The following is a 17,104-nucleotide window of genomic DNA, read 5'->3' on the forward strand; positions in this document are numbered from 1 at the left end:
CGGAACTGAATGAACACAAACAAGCACATATTGTATTTGAGACACTGTTGCAGCAACTGACACACACCTTTCTTACAGCGTCTGAGCTGGGGGGACTGAGAAACGTCCCGCCCCAGAGGGAAACAGCAAGGCTGGGGGAACGGGAGTGTGGGAGTGTGCGTGCGACATGCAGAGAATGTGGTCCGAGGCCACCCGAATGTCAGCAAACAGGCCAGTCACTGTGCACTCCACTGGCAACCCCGACTACTCAGCTCCGTTGTGGTCAAGAAACTGCATGGTCCATAGTCAAACCCATGATTGGTTACATTAAAAGGCTGGCCTAACTCTTTGTCTATGTTTTGTCCAAAATAATAATGTGAGCTAAATAAAGTGAAGTCAATGCCATCTGAATGAAAGTCTCCTCATCATTGTTTGGAACCAAGACAGTCCAAATGCTGACACATGTTGTCAATATGACAGTTTACAAACATGATAGTTACGGTGAAGGTATTTAGCAGACACTTTTATCCAAAGCGATTTGCAAAACATTTTGGGTTTTTTTTTGGGGGGGGGGGGGGGGGGGGGGTTTAAATGAAAAAAAATAAGTAGTAACCATAATGAAATTAAATTCACAAAACAATATTAAGTATAATTTATAAGCCATTGATTATTACTATGATAATAATAATACCGAACACCAAAATTATAACTATATTTTTAAATAATGCCCCAAACAAATGAACTAATTAGACAAATACTGTTTCAAAAGGTGAGTCCAGTCGCTGAAACAGACAGCACTAGCGTAAAGATACCTATTACCGCCCCAGCTATTAAAAAAGTGACAAACAGTTAAAAACATTTATAGATCGAAAAATATTTAATCAATCAATCTTACATATTTCAGTAGCGGCGGGTGTCTAGATTAGGACTGGTAACTTGTTTGGATTTCAACTGAAACGTGTTTTCAGTTTTTTTTCGTTGTGTAGAACGACACGCAAATTTTGCTGATACAGGAGGTGGAACCTATAAACACCCTTTCTGTATATATGTCTATGGAAAGCTCTATGACCCTCACAAATTCTCGTCGCGAAATCGAATTCGTTCAGTTGGTTCCATGAGGGTTTGTACACACAGAAATAAATCGCTGTCTAGTACACTAAATAACGCTGTACAACTGCAATTTTTTGCACACATACAAGTTAAATACCCCTTTTGGGTAGGAGCGTATGGTGTTTAAAATCCGTTATCCTGGTTGATACAGAAATCAATATTAAGTAACGTTTACTCGCGTGAGGGCGATTATAGGTCTCGGGCGGTAATACGGGTCGTTGCGATAGGTAGGTCATTCCACCACCGAGGTACCACAAACAAAAAGAGTCTTGACTGTGATCTCTCGCTGCTGGGAGGCAAAGACAACAGACGTTGGTCAAAGGAGCAAAGTGGTCGAGAGGGGGAATAGAGCTGTTAGTGTTGTTAAAATAATGTATAAGACGGACAGGTTAGGGTTGCCCTAAAATACCCACACTGGAACTGGAGACGATACCTAAATAAACTTTATTTGCATTGAAGTTACTCAAAGGAGCTGATTGAGAATTATTCATTTAAAAGTGGTCATGTAATCATCAATAATGTAATCATCATGACCACCAGGGGGAGCAACGTACCTACGCCTTGGTAACTAGAGCTGAAACCGTTGCTAGGATTCATTCCCTCAAATCCTGTCTATGTTGGTTAAGACTCAAACTAGTGCACTGAAAATGCACTACCACTAAATGCACATAAAAGAGATGTGGCCTATGAAAAGATCAAAAAGTGATGACTGCTCCACAAATCGCGTGTGTTGGATATTATGTGGGGTATGGAGGCAGAAGTTTTCATATTTAAAATTGTATCTTTATTTCACATTACCTTTCTAAACGTTTGCTTCTTGTATAAAGCCCATCAGCGTAAACATAACACACAGACAACTCATAGCCTAGGAATGCTCATCAACAACAAACACTGTTTGAAGCTGGACAGCTTTTGCACTTGACGCTCAGGTTTGCAAAGAGGAAGAGGATGTGGATTCATGCACGGTGATCCGTGTCGCGCGCGAGTCCGTCACGCTGTATGCAAGAGGAAATAGAATCGACTGTGCATGGAAGATAGGCAGCATCAGTACCCGTTTGTGTGTGGATAAGGAATTACGGTCACGAATCTTTCGTTCGAGTGGCATAACTTCTTTTGTCATAACGGTAAGAAACTGATTTATTTTGCGTGAATTTGTGTTATGTGTAGGCTCTCTACATCTGAGTGCTGATTGATTTGATGTTTGGATGCTGGGTGACACTACATTTGGAAGGATGGAAGAGAATGACCTGGACATATTCTACATTGCAATGCATATGGGGGGAACAATCTCCCCTGTTGTTCTCCATAGATCTTTAAATGTAATTACGTATAGCACACTACATATTGTGTTTTGAGATAAATAGACCTGTGTTGCCCCCGTACACGTTACACGATGACTGTTAACATGTTGAATGTCCAATATGGTACACTGAAGTAATGGAATTCGCTATGGAAGTATACAAATAGGCAATACTGGAGTAACAAAAAGAACTGTGATCTTGGCTGTTTGACGATCATGCTTGCATTCCAACCCTAGCATTCATTTCACTTTTTGGGACTTCGCAGTTGTGTTCATTTAGTTTCCCATTCCTTTTCGCTTTACGTTTCGGTCTTGTTAAGCTACCTGCATGGAACTATATAAACCCTTAATTTAAAACAAATAGTTAATTATTAAGGAACATATCTCTGTAGGCCTGATGTTTCTGACAAACAGTGGGCTGCCATCCAGTGTGAATGAATGAAGATGTATTGCTGTGAATGAGGATTGTATGCGATATGACTAAATGCAGTTGTTTCACTTTGCCAGTGCTTAAGAATTCATCAAGACAAAAGATTCTTTGTTAATCGAGTGATGGCCTACGTCACAACCATTTTCATCAACTCAGGCTTCAAACGATCTTTTAGTCGTTAATACAACCCATCAGTTGAAATAATGCTTTCTGTCTAATATGAATGGTCCGTTTTATTTGTTGTATTTGATGTTCTTGGGAGGTATAAACAAGGGCCATTAGTAACTATGCATCACTTCTAATCGATTAAGCTAAAACAGTTCCTTGGCTCTTGACATAACATCACCTGGGCAACGGCTTCAGCACCATGGAGAGAGGACAGGTTGCGCAAGAATGGCTGAAGGTTCTGTGCCCCCATGGATACAACTGAGTCATAATGTTACTAGTGGAGAGCCTGGATATTTTTTTTTACGTATTTAAGCAACATTATGTTTCTTATACTAATCATTATTATCATCATCATCATCATCATCATCATCATCATTGATTCATGTCATATGATTCCTTAGATTGTTAGATTGTTTCAGTGTATCTGTGTGGCTGAAATGAAATTCAAAGTGTATTCATTATATCTCACAAAGTATCTCTTAAAATGTCATTATATTGTTTAATTATTTCTCCTTAGGTCCATGATGTTTTAATGTGAACCATTTTGTGACACTAGCTGGTCATTAACTACTAAACTAGACCAAGAGAGGCAATTATTTATAATACAATGTGTGTTTTGGTTGGGTTATTTTAGGATGCACACAGGAATGTCTGAATAATGACTTCCACTGGCATTGTATTATTTATCCTAGGACAAAACATTTTTTTTTTTTAAACTTGGCATACAAGGCCATTGAGTAATGGAAAGCAAATTGACCAGATCTACAAACAACAGTGATTAATATGATATTAACAAAGAAAGAGAGGGGAGAATATATGTTTATATACAGTATGTGTGAAAGACAGATATAAATAAAGACATTTGATACAAAATATATATATATGCAGTGACATGCCGACCATGGTTTCATATTGTGTTGAAATACACATCAAGTCATATTATAGTGACAAAGCACATTCTGAGAACTGTGATTCTCTATTTATATCTACGGAAACATATTTTGTTTATTTCCTCAAGCAATACCAGCTGCTATGACAATATAAATGCACACAAGGCTGCTGTGGTGGATCTATCACAATTCTGTCTTGACAGAAAAGATAAAGCTCTTTCCTCATGCTGTTGTGCGTGTCTGTAGACGTGTCTGTACTGAGTCAAGACCCTCCTCTGGACGCAACCATCAGTCCTACTTAAGTTACTTAAAAATGCTAAACGAGACAGCCTGGTTGCACTATCGCTGTGCCTCTGGATGTAAACAACTGTTCATGAATGCTGTAGCATTTTGATGTAAAGCATCACATTTAAGTGATTATAGATTTCAAAGTTCATTAATTATATGTGAAATCCTTTTCTCAGACACACATTGAAAAGCAGCAACGTAAAAGAAATCCAGCTGTGTTTTCCATTGATCTAAAATATGTCCAATTAGCTTAGTGTGCCGCTCTGCAGAAACAACATGTTGGCTGTTTTCCAGCTTTACTTTGCATCGATATTCAGTCCAACAATCTATACCCATTCAAAAAATAGTTTTCATTCAATTCACCCTCAGAAAACAAGCTCCTGTATTATTTCTCTGCACTCTGTATGAGTGGAGGCTCAGAAACGGGAGTGGAAGCTCAGTTTTGTTTGTCTTGAGATATGTGATGTATGAGGCTGGCTGGCTGGCTGGTTGAAAGATAAGGTAAGATGCAATTGGCCTTGGCATTTGTGTCACTGCATCACAGCCATCTATCTGTATTCCATGTTGCGTGTATCACCAACAACACAGATGAAGCTGTGATTGCACATTGTGCACATTCTAATGTCTTTCAATACAGCCTAGCATTTCAGTTCAGGGGAATCTAAATATACAGTTTGCTTCTCATGTTATCAAAAAAGAGATGGCTTTGTATAAACAATGACGAGATAAAGCAAGCTCCTGTAGTCATATTCAAGGCAGTGGGTTTCACAGAAGATTGTCGTTCAAACTGAGGTCTCCGAGCAAAGGCCCATATAGTACTATAGTACCCATATAGTACTATAGTGTGAATGAAATGTGAGTTTTATTTGGGAGTCCCATTATTACTTTTATTGTGATCATATATTTCAATACATACGGAGGCTATGCTTTTCTGCTATCAGCCCATGATTTAGCTCATATTTACTATTTCTTCTAACCTTTACAGGTTACTGTTTATAAGTGTTGGAATGTATTCTTTTCCATTTTCCCAAAAAATCCTTTGTTGGCAGCTGGTCTGAAACCCTTGCAAAAATGGAGCCACATGACCTCAATTATGTTTTCATTTGTCTTTAGAGGTGCATTTAGGCAGGCCCTTGGTAAATGTGGGGATAAACGGGCTTGTCACAGATAAGAAGCAGACCCCTTCATCTTAACCTCACCATGGTGAGACTGCGGAGTCCAATCACACCACCACACATACATGCTCTCACACTCACACACACATATCTTCCGTCCACACACACATACACAGACAAGCACATTAACACCAGTGTTCTAGTCATTAATCCCACAGGAAGACATTCAGAGAAGAAGACTGTCACTGAGTTTTCTGTTGCTGCCTTCCATTCATCACTTCACCTACATCTCTCCATGAACTCTTCACGCATGCACTCGTTTAAAGCACTGCAGATGCCCTGATACTGGAGAAGGCAGTAACTGCGCTGCATAGCATATGATTACCAAGAGAAAATCCAAGCAAACTGGCTTCAGTATTCTCTATGTTGAGGGTAAGAAGGCTATGAGCCGAGACTCTTATCTTTAGTCGCGTGTCCTATTTGATGTTGTATGGCCTGTGCTATGTTATGGTGGATGGAAGTTGTTCAGTCGCATATCATTAAAGCCGTAGTTTCCAGAGAAAACAAAAAAACGACCAAAATGCATACAGTCAATCATGTCAGAATTCTGCCAGACATTTCTAAGGATAGATAACAGACTAGTATTTCCTAAGGTTTCGGTAAGTAGCTCAGACTAGTGTGTCTGCATTCACGCTAGATTCTGTTTTAGGAGATCATATATTGTCTCTCTAATGAACGCTGATTTCCACTACCTTCTTTGGATGGAACCATAGACAGGTTAGCTTTAATCTGCCTTGTCATCGCAGGAGAGTAGAGGAACATGGGAGATGTGATGTGCGCAAGGATTAGCTACATTTGTTGATGTATTATATTGATTTAACATACTGAACACCACTGACAGCTTCTGGTTTTATTTTTTCCACCCTTATAAAGAGCTTCATGTTCTTATGTTCTTATCAGAGAGGAGTTGCTCGTCCAGAGGACTTTACAGGATATCCTCCATCATGCTGTACTCCGCGCTCACAGAGCACATCTGTATTCTCAAGGACAGTCTCCTGCCCCTCCCTCTTCAGCTCAAGGACACAGTGAAGAGGGAGGGGCACGGGGGAGGGGAGGATTGGACCCTAGGAAATCACATTGCAGGAGTGCAATACCGCCACATCTGACCATTATCTGTTGGTCTGTCTGTCTGTCTGTATGCATGTAGGTGTGTAGTAGCGACAGAGGGAGGGGGTAAGGACAATTGCTATTTTTGTTTACGCACTCATAGGGTACTAGTGTAGCATAGAATGTGGGGCAGGACACATATTCATTGTGGGGGGTGGCACTGAGTTGTGTGGGTATTCTGAGTCAATCATGCTCACAAACATTCTGACTTGTGCTGTAATGCCAAGTGATGTTTATGCCTCATGCTCACAAACATTCTGACTTGTGCTGTAATGCCAAGTGATGTTTAGGCAGAGGAGCCATGCGGTGGCTTGGACCTTTAGTGCGTGAGCTCCCCTCCTCATGGAGCATCATTCCTCCTGCCCCTACTCACAGGAAGTGTCTATTATGCCAGCTGCCAAGTGTTTGCCTAAACCCTACTGTAATCAAGGATGTGAATAATTCCAATAATAACATATTAATTCAATGATATCTAGACATTATTTACTGACCGAGTGCATAAACTGCTACCAGGAAACTGGACTGAATAAAGTACACTCAGGATGACAGAATACACGTGTACCAGCCACACAATGTCAGTGTTCCTGAAAGATGACAGTAGGTTGCTTAGCAACAAAATGATAACGTTATACAGTATTACTGTATTTTAGTATACAGTATTTAGGTGTGTGTGTGTGTGTGTGTGTGTGCATGTGTGTAAAATCCTTTAAGAGAACAGATCTAGACATCTTCATATAATACGTTATATAACAGAAATGGTGAAGTTGTTATTGAAATTGACTGTAAAAGGTGAGGTACAAAATGTTGCTCATGATTCTCTGATGTTGTGATGTCTGTAGATATGTTCCATTCCCTACAGTACTCAAGCCACTCAGAGTCTGTTCATCCATTGTGTTGTGTCAACACGGAGAGACCGTAGCATTTGGAATCAAAGAATGATGAACCGAGGGACGAGCTCATCTCCCTGCCCAATCTAACACAGGCCCATTATGTACACACACCTTTTCAAGCATGAAGGAGTGACAGTACCTGGCGAGAAAGTCTGTTTTTTTCTCTCGCTGTAATGTACTCAGCTTTCAGACTCAAAGCTGACCCTGGGGAAGGAATCAGCTACAGTCCTTACTGCCTTCTGTGATTTTGCCTGCAGTTTGGAATCAAATATTCACCACCACAGGCAGCTATGCACTTTAAAAACAGCTTATTTCTCTTCCAATTACAATTCCTCTTAAAGGATTTTAACAATTGAATACATTTAGGTAGATATCATTGCAGAGGTTTTTTTTGTTATTATGGTGCTTATACTGGATTATCTCATTTTCATTATACCCTAAAATGACATCATTACAACATTAGGATTCCTGGGTTATCCAGTCCATTTCATGTGTGCAGTCATACAAGAGGTTCAGACACCGCATGCCTTAAGGAACCAGAACATTCTCTTGTGCAATTACGCTGAGCGCCTCTCTCACAAGCTCATAACAGCAATGGTGCTTTTCCATTAATGATTTAACAGCCATCCCTCAAGAGCCTGGAGTAGAATTGTAACACCCTTTCCTTGGTCTTTATCCTCCCTAACGTCCAACGTGTGTGTGAAATCTGTATCCAACATCACTCTCTGCATCTGTGGAAAGAGGGTGGCATCGCCACACACACACACACACAAACACACACCCATATGCACAGAAAAGGATAAATCAGTATGTACACAGACACACACGCGCACACACACACACACAAACACACACCCATATGCACAGAAAAGGATAAATCAGTATGTACACAGACACACGTGTGCACACACACACACACACACACACACACACACACACACACACACACACACACACACACACACACACACACAAGCACACACTCATATGCACAGAAAAGGCATATGCACACATAACTGTCTCAGAATGTAGAGACATCAGATCAACACATTTTTCAGCACGGATGCACACTATTAATATTGTTTCTCACTCTCCCTGATGGTAATGCATGCAGGGCACTACAGTGATATCCAGAATAAAGGGTGCTTTAAATTTTAATTACTTTTGCAGGAGGCCATTTCACTGGAGCCACTGGGTCGCTCAGAGTGAAATGTATAATCCCCTTTATTGGAAAGAATCTCTCTATAGTCCTGTGGGACTCTGTGTGTCTGGGGAAAATGGGGGAGGGGTAGGAACTGAGCTTTTTTTCCCCTGTAGAGCAATCCCTTATAACCATGATAAATCTGATACAAACAACGCCTTTACAGTTATTATATAATTATTTTGTTGCAACAGAGTTACATACCATAACATGTAATATATTGAATACAAAATGACGATGGTCCCATATACTGTGCAATAACTGTAATTTCACAAATATTCTTACAACCTAAAAATCATGGTTGAATGTTGTTTTGAAAACCTTGCATGCAGGAGCAGATTTAGCAAACCTTTTTTATTGTACACTTCTGCAAGCAGTCCTGATCTCTGATATGAATATTTAAATGTGTGGGCTTGGAGTGTCTGTTCCTCTAGTGAGGTCCACTGCAGCTGCACGTCTAATAGAACGGCTCAAAAAGAAGAAGACACAATAGGAGTCAGAGACTGGATTTCTGGAGGGCATTTTGTTGTGTCATCAGATGTAAATATACAGCAAAGTCTTTGATGCATGTTATACAGTCTGTGTAGTCATGGCTGATGGCAATCATCACTAACACCTAGGGAGATGAATAGAGAACATGGAAATCGTTATGCATGTACAATGCAGAGCATATTTAACATTGATTTAACACACTGCACTATAAATTATAACGTTATAACATTAAAGAAGTATAAAATGAGTTGTAGGTAATATAAAGACACTGGTCTATGTTCCCTCTGAGATTGGGTTGGGTGTATTTAGGGGTTCAAACAGCAAAGCTGTGCAGGAGCCCTATTGTATTTTTTCAGATTATTCTAATTTTTTTTCTCCACTAAAACGCAATGGTCAACAAAAGCTATATGTCACACTTCCACACTACCAAATCTAGACCATGGATTCCTGAACCCAAGCCTCTACTCACACATGGAATCAGCAAATTTACATTTTTGCTCATATCATTGCAAAATGTTTTGTCTGATTTTTGTCATGTTGACAAAAAACATAAAAATATTTTTTATCTGACAATTCATTTCAAAGTTACTCATCAATCAATTTCGAAGACTAATATAGACTCCAATATCTTGTGATGTAATGGTCCAAACTTAACGAAACTTGGTATGCACAATCACTACAACATTCTTTGGAAGCATGCCACATTCCATGAAATTTCATCCAAAGAAACAGACACATGTCAACATCTCAAGGACCGCTAAAAATCTGAAATTTGTCATATTTATTCTTGGCCCCATTTGCTAGCATCTCCTAAAGTGCAAATTGGCATCAAAATGGCCACCAAAAGACAATCAAATTTACAGCAGTCAATATTTGCCAGTGTGAATGGCCAATCTTCATAACACTTACATAATACATACATAATGGCACATAGAAGCTATGTACCAAATATGAAACAAATGATCCACCATGGGGAGCTAAAATAAGCCCATTTATGTTTGGGCTCATATCTCAGAAACTCATGATTTTCCTTGTAAATCCCCAAATCAAACGAAACTATGCCCTCCAACTTCCGCCCCTGAAATTTCCCGCCGCTTCAATTTCATGAAAAGGGCGGGGGAAAAAACGCGCCTAAGGCCATCCAATTGTCACAAAACATGGTGTAAATCTCTAAACCATCCATTTCAAGGTTATGCATCAATCTCATTTTAAACCTGGTCAATCTTGGCACCTTCCATCCATCACGAGCACAATCTTTGTATACCAAATTCATGAATGTTTGTCCATAGAAGGCTCTACAACCAATCCAATCCAATATCACAAGAATCCCTTAAGCTAAAAATCTGAAATTTGAGATACTTATACTTCTCCCCATTTGCGTTTTGCATTTATTTAGACGTGACAGTGATACTGGTTTGAATAGTAAGTGTGTCTTAGTAAAAGCATTTATTTAGACGTTACAGCGATACTGGTTTGAATAGTACGTGTGTCTTAGTAAAAGCATTTATTTAGACGTGACAGTGATACTGGTTTGAATAGTACGTGTGTCTTAGTAAAAGCATTTATTTAGACGTGACAGCGATACTGGTTTGAATAGTACGTGTGTCTTAGTAAAAGCATTTATTTAGACGTTACAGCGATACTGGTTTGAATAGTACGTGTGTCTTAGTAAAAGCATTTATTTAGACGTTACAGCGATACTGGTTTGAATAGTACGTGTGTCTTAGTAAAAGCATTTATTTAGACGTTACAGCGATACTGGTTTGAATAGTACGTGTGTCTTAGTAAAAGCATTTATTTAGACGTTACAGCGATACTGGTTTGAATAGTACGTGTGTCTTAGTAAAAGCATTTATTTAGACGTGACAGTGATACTGGTTTGAATAGTAAGTGTGTCTTAGTAAAAGCTACATTTACCTCATGTTGTCATTTTGTGAATGCCTGGAAACAGTGACACATCCCTTACCATCCCAATAGAGTCAGAGTTGAGCAAGATAACTAAGGTTAACTGATGTGTGAGGAATGGCCAAGATAACTAAGGTTAACTGATGTGTGAGGAATGGCCATTTTATAGGATCCCTGATGAAAGCTCTAGCAGGTCAATCACACTGCCCAGCGGGCATCTCTCAGTTGTATAGTAGAGTAAAGTATGAACTCATTTGTGATAAACCAACTTTTACTACATTCATTGTGGTCTATGTTGCTCTATGGGATCTATTTGTGTTCATGGTCAGCAATAGGTGTTGACTTGGTTGAAATTGTAGGCTATTGGATCAGCAATAACCAATTGGTGTGCAGTGGAGCGTTGGTCATTTGAATTTGAAAAACCTAATTTGGATTTCGTCACCGGAACCCACCTCATTCACTCTTCTGGTCTTTGACCTCAACAGTGACCTAAGACAAAGTCCCGCTTTAACCATTTCCAAACAGTAGTGAAAGAAAAAGATGAACTGATTGAGCTAGGCTAGGCTTTAAATGAATTCTCAGTGTGATCAGTGGATTGATTGTTCCTGGGGTATGTGAATGAAGCTTCTACACTATCTTGATTACTAGTTTATTTATCCATGTACTCTCACATTTTGCATTTCTTCATCACTGCCATTTCTCAACTAAAGAGTACTTGGAAAAGGGAATGATGTCATTCTTGCTCATGGTGAAAAGGGAATGATTCTTGTGTTTCTTGCTCATGGTGAAAAGGGAATGATTCTTGTGTTTCTTGCTCATGGTGAAAAGGGAATGATGTGTTTCTTGCTCGTGATGAAAAGGGAATGATTCTTGTGTTTCTTGCTCATGGTGAAAAGGGAATGATGTGTTTCTTGCTCGTGGTGAAAAGGGAATGATTCTTGTGTTTCTTGCTCATGGTGAAAAGGGAATTATGTGTTTCTTGCTCATGGTGAAAAGGGAATGGTGTCATTCTTGCTCATGGTGAAAAGGGAATGATTCTTGTGTTTCTTGCTCATGGTGAAAAGGGAATGGTGTCATTCTTGCTCATGGTGAAAAGGGAATGATTCTTGTGTTTCTTGCCCATGGTGAAAAGGGAATGATTCTTTTGTTTCTTGCTCATGGTGAAAAAAATGCAGCCTGTCATACACCTTGGGCCGTATCATTAGAGAGTGATTGATGTCCATGCCTAGTGAGTCATCGATTGTGAGAATAGGTACAGCCTTGCAACATAATGTTAACTAATATCAGAGCACTGAGGCGCAGATCCCACTTTCTAGGCGGATAATTGATCAAAGCCAAGCCCTGCTTCCACATTAAACTCTGCTCCCTTATTGCCCAGCCTCCACATTAAACTCTGCTCCCTTATTGCCCTGCTTCCACATTAAACTCTGCTCCCTTATTGCCCAGCCTCCACATTAAACTCTGCTCCCTTATTGCCCTGCCTCCACATTAAACTATGCTCCCTTATTGCCCTGCCTCCACATTAAACTCTGCTCCCTTATTGCCCTGCCTCCACATTAAACTATGCTCCCTCATCGCCCTGCCTCCACATTAAACTATGCTCCCTTATTGCCCTGCCTCCACATTAAACTCTGCTCCCTTATTGCCCTGCCTCCACATTAAACTATGCTCCCTTATTGCCCAGCCAAATGGGAGGATGTCATCTCCATCTGCAGGAACCTTGTTTTGGGTAGTACAAGATGCTTTATCAGACAGCATGTCAAATGGGGGTGGAGTGGATCTGGAGACCTCATGTCAGCTGCTCACGGATGTCCATGGATCTGTCTCCTTGTGTTAGCTGCTCATGGATGTCCATGGATCTGTCTCTTCATGTTAGCTCAAGGACACTTCGACAGGGAATCGAACTAGCAACCTTCTGATTACTAAACGACTTCTTTACCTCCTGTACCACTGCCGTCTCTTTGTGCCATATGTGTGCCTGTCTTGGTCATGCATCTCTCTTACAAATCTGGAAGTGTGGCCTGACAGCAAGCAAACTGAGCAGTGAATGTGAATTTAGTGCAGCAGAGAGAAAGAGGATTTGCACCTCCATGACCTCCTTGACCTCCATGACCTCCTTGACCTCCATGTGTGACTAGAGCTCTGTAACACACAGACTACACACTGTGATGGAGGCGAAGGATCTCGGTGTGCTCTCCGACCTCACTGGGTGTCATTTAGGCTGTACGTCCGCTATTTGAAGTGAACCTGCTGTTCTAAGCCATATGAAGAGAATCTACCTGTGGGCTGTCAGACGATGAATGTTCTTACCCATGTACACCTATTTGGCACTGAAAACCACACTTGTTTCGATTTCATACATTCAATATTTTACTATTTTCCAGACTCTGTTCAGATTAATTCTCTTTCTTCTAGTCAATATGCTGTCAAAAACAACTGAATTGAAGTTACACCACTGCTTGTAAATCTGGAACAGTTTTGGAATTTTGGTATTTTATAGGCCTGTCATTACGACCCCCTCTCATACTCCTCGTACCCTCCTTGAAACAGAGGTGCCGTATAGCACTGATGAAACAACGCAAACGCTTCATCCCTTAACCCTATGACTGCACACCATGCAAAGTTTGCAAGTACCTTGCCTGGCTGAACCCTGCTGAATCTCATATTTCCTTGATGACTATCCATATCATGTACAGTTGCTGAGGAGCTGTGCCACTCCTCTGCAAAGCCTGATTTAATCAAGCATAAAACGGTGGCCAGATTAGTTTAAGAATGCATTATTTCTGCAGTAAAATAGCTGATCTCATAATAATGACACTGGGAAGAAAAATCTAGCAGCAGCAGCAGCAGGAGAGTGGAGATTATGGTTAAATCATCAACTGCACAAGAAGGCGGAGTTGACAGGAAGGAGACCCGTCAGGTGTGTACAACATCCTGCAACACAATATGGTCCCGAAAGTGAAAGCAATGAGAGTGGATTAGCAGTGGATTAGCGCCTGTGTCACTCGGCTCTCAGGGACCTCTCCACCCCCCTCCGCCCCTCTCCCTCATTAGACTCATCTCATCTACCTCAGAACCCCACAGAATAAGTGGGTGCCAACATTATAGAATGAGAATTTACATCTAGATATACGTATCTGGATCCTCACATAACACATGATAAATAGATCTCTTCCCACTTTTTTGCTGCATTGAACTGCCTTAGATTTACGGGGGCTATTACAGCCGGAGATGGTCGCTGTAGGTCCACTTAATCTCGCTGATATATGGGGTGGAGAGGAAAGACTGTGGGGGTAAGATAAAGGGGAAGTAAAAGTGAGAAAACAGCCGGGGAAAAATGCAGCGCAAACATAATGTAGGCTGTGTTGGAGGACGTGTGGGAGAGAGAGAGAGCAAACATAATGTAGGCTGTGTTGGGGGACATGTGGGAGAGAGAGAGAGCAGTAGAGAGTGACAAAGAAAAGGTGGAAGAACACACTAGAAAGAGTATGACAGAGAGAAGCAGGAAGAGAGTGAACAGGCACAGCACCAGCATACCGTAAGTGACAGGGCGAGCCGGGGAAGATGCCATTTACCATACCCTTTCTCATCCGTCTCTGCCAACTACAGCATGCTGTTTGCTTTTCTGGCTAGAGCTATGGCCCAGGCATGAATATGATTTCCATGATTCAGTCCTTCCTAGAGCCCATCCACAGCGCAGTGGTAAGGGAGAGCCCATTCACAGGGCAGTGGTAAGGGAGAGCTCAACCGCTGCCATCGTCAGAGTCACTCACTTGGACCGCACTGCGGCAGCAACAGTGATACCTTATCATATATCTCGGCCGCTGACATGGGTGTCTTTGACTTGACAGTGAGAGAGAATGATTGTGTGTTTGTAAATGTAGCACACGTTATTCTGGACCTGGGCTACGGGCTGTGCATGTGTGCCAGTGTGCCAGTGTGCCAGTGTGCCAGTGTGCATGTGTGCCAGTGTGCCCAACTCACTTTTGGAGGTCCCTTACGGTCACTTCATTCTCTACTTTCAACAACTAAACTCGAAGAATATTCCTTGCTCTCAAACGTCTCTCATGGTACTGTGGTAACAAGTACCGCTTTAGAATAGATGTGGGTACCACAGGGAGCCTACAAGGACCTCCCGCATGTTTGCCTTAAGGGATCCATTTTTAGTCTTCTTCAGAGGATTCTATTGTTCATGACCTGGTCATTGAGGTGAACTTCCTGCTATGACATAGAACTCAGTCTAGGGACAATATGACACTCTCAGCTTCCATTTCAAAAGGTGCACACATTCTTTGTTTCAGCTGATGTTGATAGGTTACAGTGGAGCTAACTGCTTATCACAGAAGCTGAGCGATTACATTCTAATTTTGCAGTACAAAGTTTTCACTGCACAGTGTTTTTGGACACGGTACACTACTTCAGCATGAGTCGCTCATTTTCAAATGAATGACATTAGGACTGGAATGAGCTTCAAAACCCTGCGGATGGAGCACAAATGCATTGGAGGTTTACTTTTTTAAGGTTTTAAAGACAGGATAGAAGTTTGGAACAAAGATGCTTGACCACTCTGTTCACCAGACCTCATCTGTTTGGACTATAATGAAAGGGTAAAGGAGGAGAAGGAGGCCTGCTAGACATGCCACAATTTAATATAAGCCCTGGGGGTGTCTGTGAATGATTGCAGTTAATGTAAGGTCCTGGGCGTGTCTGTGAATGATTGCCTGCTAGAATATGGGAGAAGACATTGTCATTCTCAGAGACCTCTGTCAAATCTTCCAGCTGTGTTGAAACCATGATGAAGAAACTTGGATTGATTTTTTTAACAAACCGTTTTGTATCAAACTGGTTTATTACTTTAGTTTACCTAAATAAGGATTTTAAAACATATTCATACGTCTGACTGTGAGATTTTATGTCATCTTGAGAATATGTTATTTAAATGTTATACAATGCCTAAGAATGTGTTATAAAATCCATGTAGGTGCCCGTCAACTGAAGTTTCCACATGTCTTTATTGCCATTTCTATGATATATGTGTGGCAATCAGGATGAACAGGTTGGGCAGAAGGGAAGGGAGGAGAGAAGGAGGGGAGGGAATCAGAAACATGGCAGATGAATTCATACATGCATTAGAATAAGCATGCTAGCATACATGTGACCAATGTAAATGATACATACAAACTTAAAATTGTATATACATGACACAAACAAAATTGACAGTGGATAAGGTGGCGATGGCTTAGGCCGAAACGCGTCTGTGAATAAACTGGTCAAAATAAGCAATGAGACAAGCTTGAGAGTGCGGTTTTTTCTACTTTAAGTTAATAGTCTTTTTCACTCGCACCCTAAATCGCCTTTATTTTGGAAGTAGAGCGCGCCAATCCTTACAAATAAGGTGGGAAGAGAGCATTTAAGTATTGTAGAGCAGCTTAGTGGGTACACAGTGTGCTCATAAGGTTACTATTATGAGGGGAAGTAGAGCAATGAAACAAAACACTATGCAGATGGTGGCAATTATTTTCATTACACTCACCAACTGAGATTTTCAGTTATCATAAATGTAAACATTAATCCTCATTCATCTTCAGTGAAGCACCCTCCCCTTTAATATAGTGACTAACTGGGAGGCAAGAGGCCTGAGCCTTTATATTTTCTCATGTGGTACGCCATACAAAAGTATAGGCTATATTCTAGCCATTCATATTCCATACCATTAATACATAGTCCCAATATTGGCAATTAACATCATTGTTCACAATTCCAAAAACACACTCACAGAATGGAATTGTTTATTTTGAGAGAGCAAAGTAGGCCCATGTAACCTTTTACCGGGCCTTCTTTTTCTCACTGAGCCCCTGTGTGTGCAGGGAGCTGACAGGCTGTATTTAATGCAGTATTGGGACACAACGTTAAACTCCTCTTACATACATTGCAAGTTAGTATGAGACTGCTCCATCTATTGCTCAAGTAAATGTCTAGGACACATTTGTATTCTCTACATGCTGCATGCTGAGATTTCCAACGTAGCTGCTATGGGTTTGAGAAGCAGCAGGGAGTAGGTCAGTATTTCAGCCAACAATGCATCGCACCAAAGTGGTTCAGCCAGGACCTTTATCATTATAGGCATCTTTATTGGACCTTTATCTGAGAAAGTGTGCTGGCACAGTTG

The 17,104-nt window shown here is 40.8% G+C and overlaps 1 protein-coding gene across 2 annotated transcripts in view; it reads left to right on the plus strand.

The window, feature by feature from the left end:
* Positions 1–1,690: 1,690 nt before the first annotated feature.
* enox1 (ecto-NOX disulfide-thiol exchanger 1) overlaps positions 1,691–17,104 on the plus strand; it is a 51,905-nt gene continuing 36,491 nt past the window's right edge. The window contains exon 1 of one of the 2 annotated variants that reach the window (XM_031561123.2): positions 1,691–2,213. The gene's annotated coding sequence lies outside the window, so the exon portion shown is untranslated. The remainder of the gene's footprint in view (positions 2,214–17,104) is intronic. The other variant, XM_031561130.2, reaches the window with a different exon arrangement.

The sequence above is a fragment of the Clupea harengus genome, chromosome 2, assembly GCF_900700415.2.
Source record: "Clupea harengus chromosome 2, Ch_v2.0.2, whole genome shotgun sequence".
Classification (NCBI taxonomy): domain Eukaryota; kingdom Metazoa; phylum Chordata; class Actinopteri; order Clupeiformes; family Clupeidae; genus Clupea; species Clupea harengus.